Source organism: Helianthus annuus, chromosome 13 (genome assembly GCF_002127325.2).
Source record: "Helianthus annuus cultivar XRQ/B chromosome 13, HanXRQr2.0-SUNRISE, whole genome shotgun sequence".
Classification (NCBI taxonomy): Eukaryota; Viridiplantae; Streptophyta; class Magnoliopsida; order Asterales; family Asteraceae; genus Helianthus; species Helianthus annuus.
The window spans coordinates 141,697,728-141,703,010 of NC_035445.2; positions in this window are offsets into that span (position 1 = coordinate 141,697,728).

Sequence of the window (5,283 nt, forward strand, 5' to 3'; positions counted from 1 at the left end):
GGTTCAGGTGCGAAGCGAGCTTCCTCTAAGTGATGGACCCTCCAATCTATCATACCTATCTTTTCGGCAAGCGAGTTAAGCCTTTCATGATCCACTCGAGCGTCTCTCAGTATCAGACCTTGTACCTCACGCCCTTTTAGGGCTTCTGCCTTCAAGTCAGTAGTCCTCCTAATAAGTTCCTGTATCTGCTTCTCTTGAGCTTCCAATCGCCCTCCTTGGGTATCAACCTTTCTTAGTAATTTCTGATTTTGCTCCATTAAGACTTGGTTTTGTTCTATTAGAATCTGGTTATAATCTCGAAGGGCCTTACTCACAGCCGACTCGGCCTGAGCGCTGAGGGAGTTAACTGGTAGTGCATGCGTAGGTCGGGAGGACGACTCCCCGCCCTGTGCGAGTCTCTTCCTATAAGCAGCACGCGTCTCCATCTGACGCGGGGGTGAGTGAGTATCAGCGGGTGCCTTCCCTGGCGCCCGGGATTGGTCGGAAGATGCGGACGATGTAGACATACCTGTCGAGTTGATGACGTAACGCATGTTAAACGAAAGGATGCACACTCACAACGTTCCAAAAGAGGGTATTAGCGCAGAAAGGAGAAAAGAAAAAAAAATAATGACAGAAGAAGTAAGCACACAAGGTTTCAATCAATAGTTGCTACGTCCGTTTCCTCGTCCACTCATGTTTCTATATATGGAAATGAACTGATTCAGGGGTCGAAAACGAGGAAAGTGTTCAGGTTTATCACGTTAAGGGCGATTATCTACCATGTTCATACACAAATAGGGAAGAACCCCTCTTACACTCGTTAAGCCTCATTGGGATTTGCATGCACCACGCGTTATTATTATGTGTGCACCCATGATAATAAGGCGGTTTGCATGCTCCTCTCAATGCTTCTTAACTTATGTTCGAAGTTTCTCCCACTCCAATCAACACAAAATGAGCACTACCAACAAGATTAAAATTTACTAGATACAAGTGTTATGTTGCACTAACAATGTGTTATGATGCCTACCATGTCGTATCGTGCATGCTATAAATATAGTTACGTTTACTAGGCATATAAAGCACAAGCTAAGGAGGAACGAACCTTGCAGTCTGAAGCTGAGTGTCATGGTCATCGTTTGGATCAATTCGGTTATAGTCTGGTTTTATGAAAACATTTTTAAAACCGAGTTCTCTATAACCAGTGGCTCTGATACCAAACTGTCACACCCCCAAATTACCACCTAGGGCGTGTCCCTAATGGAGGTGCAACGATCCAACAGAGAGCCACCAATCATATCAAACACAAGTTATAATGTATTGAAATACCTAATTGAAATAAAGATATCGTTTGAAAGTTAAACCAAAACCAAAGTACTGAGCGGAAGCATAAAAAGTTAAACGTATAATGTATCGAAACCAAATCCAAGTAACTGTTTAATATGACCATAACCACTCCAGCAACATCAGACAGCAAGCTCCCCAGTTCCTTCAATAATTACCTACAAGCATGTAAACAAGTGTGTCAGACTACGCTGGTGAGTTCAAGGTTTGTGTTTGTTTACCGAGTTGCGTTACCAGTCGTGTGAGTAAAACAGTTTACTAAACGATATGTTGTTTGTTGTTAAAATGTTTGATGTTTCGATGTTTTGATGTTGCTCATGTTAGATACCCTAGGGAGTGTGCCCATGTGTATCCGGGGAGTGGGTACCCCTTAATGACCGTTTGCTATGTTGCCTTCGTTAGATACCCTAGGGAGAGTGCCCATATGTATCCGAGGAGTGTGCCTCTAACAACCATAGCCATACCCAGATAATTAGTTCACGCCCGTCCTTACGGCCCGGTGTGAGGTTTCCCACCTAATAGCGCTATCAACTAATCACCCCCATTGCCCTCCAGGCAATAACCAAAACCGATTAAGTTATTTACCCAATGTTTCCCTTCCAAATGTTTACCAGTTGTCCCAAACCACCGGGACGCATGCTTGAGAAAATGCAATGAACTCACCTTAGATTTGCTCGGTAAAATTAGTTACTTTGTTATCAATTGGTCAAGCACATCCTAACATGGTTTATCAATAAGTATCAGTTTCGTATCCGCATTGAATCATGAAATTTTGTCACATATTATACAAGTTGCACTCATAGATTATGCACATAATTGTCCGCATTATAGCAGTTAACCACGTCATGCATTAACTAAGTTATCACAGTTTATCCACACAACAGATGTTCATACTACATACAAGCTTGCTTCCCAAACCCCCAAGTTCCTATTACACTTAACAATTTATAACATGCATCATGGGGGTGCGCGGCCCCATTGATTCTGGCCCAGCTAACTTAACCGTGCAGCCCACTTAATTATATACCTCCAATTAAATCATAATCATAATACAACCACATCATCAGCAACAATCATGGTTTCAACGTATTTGCGGTCCGCCAATTTCCTTAATCCTTACCGAATAGTTAGCGTATAATAACAGATCAAATCCATCAACACCATCTAGAAAGTAACAAAACTGTTCTTGCCAATCGATCATCATTAATAATTCTTTGTTCTTAATTTGCTAATACTAATTCATCTTATTCTTGTAGTATCCCAAACAACATGTTAATTCATCAGATGCATACACAACATATTAACACGAAATCATACCGCACCAAATAACTAAGTCCTCAAACATGATAGTGGCCTAAACCCCCTTGGATCTATTCATACATTATCATCCTTATGACCCATCATGGCCGACAACTACTACCCTATGTAAGTTTTTATTGGACCAAATATATTGATAAAAGAACTAGCAAATTATTGGAGTCAAACAAGGTGTAATCACGTGGTTATCATCATGATGCAATCGGTTAGTGGGCACAAGGTTTGAAACACCAAAATTGTCAATCCTAACCATCATCACCAATAAGCCAAACACATGAAGGTTCTACTCATGCATGCAGACATTTAAGATCTATCAAGAAACATGCTGTACGAGAATACATGTATATCATCATATCAATGTGGCCGACAAACTGATTATATTTCATGTGATAGGACCTAGCAACTTACAAGGACTCACATGCAAATCCTATACCCTATACTTCTGCAATAATTCATAACCTCAATAACCTATTATTATATGAATATTATATCATACTCAGTTCAATATACGATAATACCCTAACTCATGCTTCTACTCTACCATATCCGTATGAATTATTCCAGCCAAACACATAAATCGATATTCACACACGATCGACCCTAGATAATCATCGAAGCTCATATAAATCAATACCAGTTAACAACACATGTGAACATTATCATTCATTAATCATCCTCAAGCAAATATGAATAACAATAGGCAAGCATTACTAACCGGAACTAATGGTTTGGAATGCAACTCGAACAGGGGGAGGGTTTTCTCCTGCTGCCGTGTGCCGATTTGAGAGAGAGATATGGGTAAAGTTTGTTGTGATTTTAAACTATAAGGATTCGTTTAAGAGTGTAATACGGATGCCATATCTAATAGGATTAGGGTGTTGGACTGGTTAGCTAATAACTAATATGTTGGGCCGATAAATAAAGGGATATGGTGGGCCGATTACTCTTTAAACCAAATAAAGGAATATGTTGTTATCTAATGGGCTGATTTAAATCTAATTATTTTCTATCGGGTTATAAGGGTTTAGGGTGCGGTCCGCTCGAACAATTAACACTAATATGTTGCCCAATATAGTGCGGCCCAAAAACACTGACATGATTGCTTAACGAAGTTATCATGCACAGTTAACATTAAGAAAGGAATAACGAAGTGTCGAGATCACCAGATTTAAACGTTACTAACCTTGAAAGTCCGGGTTGTCACAACGGGGCCGTGCCCAGTGAACACGGGGGCGTGCCCAAAGTACTGCAGGCGCATTAATTGTAATTGCGAATTACAATTAATGAAGAGAGATAGTGTCAAACAGGCACGGGGCCGTGCCCAGCGGACACGGGGCCGTGCCCAGGCCTCTGTTCAGCCTATAAATAGGAGTGCTTGGATTCATTGCAACTCATCCCTTGGCACACCACCTCTCTCACACTTCATCCACCACCCATCACCATCACAACACCATCATCCATTGTCCATCATAGAGTGTGTGAGTCGTCTTGGGATCCAAGATTGATGGTAAGAGTTCTTGACATTCAAGGCCATGTTTGCGTAAGTCTCTTACATCACTTGGTGAAGACAAGTGTTTAGTATAATACTTTTTATTTTTAATCTTTTGCACTTCTTAATTGGTTTTTTATTAATGACTTTAATAACTAGTTGCTTATGTTGAAGGTGATTCTTCCTTATCGTTTGTCCGTGGTGTCTTGGCATTATTTTACTGTCTATATAAAATAAAAGATTTTCACCATTCATATCTCCACGGTCTATGTGGAGGTATGTTGGCTACCTGGTCGGGGGTTAAGGGAACGGTTTGGTAAGGGTCTTGCCCTTGTTCAGCGTTTAGAGGTCCTGCAAGGGACCTGGGTCAAATTTAGTAGGACCTCCTTCAATACCCAAAGGTATTGGATGGCGGGGGTCCAAACTCTTTGATCCCATCATAAGTTAACTACTATTAATACTATAACCCGGCTATTTAGGACTGTATCCCTGCTGACTCAGACTACTTAGTCGAGGGTAACGTCACCTCCAAAAGAGGGGCCTACCATAATTTGCATTAATAACTTAATTAATTATCTTTCAATAATCCGACCCTTTAGGATTGTATCCTTGCTGACTCAAACTACTGGGTTGAGGGTAACGTCGCCTTCAAAAGAGGGGCCTACTACAATAACTAAGATAATCTCTTAAACAAGTGCAAAAGTGCGAAAATAATCAAAGGTTATACTAACACACGAGTCGGATCCAAGTGATTCATCTTGTCTATCTGTTTTTATTTTTATTTTATTTTTCAGCATTTAGTTAGTTTTATTTTCTTAGTATAAAAATCTTTTTCTAACATTTTGATTTGATTAGACGTTGAGGATAAACCGGTACTAAAAGCTCTTGTGTCCTTGGACGACCTCGGTATCTTACCAACACTATACTACGTCCACGATGGGTGCACTTGCCCATATGTGTGTTTATTGTTAGTAAATATCGTGTTTTATAAATTTAAAACTTGGCTAAAAAGTATAAAAAGAGCTTAAAATATATATCTAAAATATATTACACTACACACGCATCAAGTTTTTGGCACCGTTGCCAAGGACACAAGGATTTTAAGAAAGCTTAAAATCAACAGCCTAATCAGTTTTTCAAAACCTTTTCAA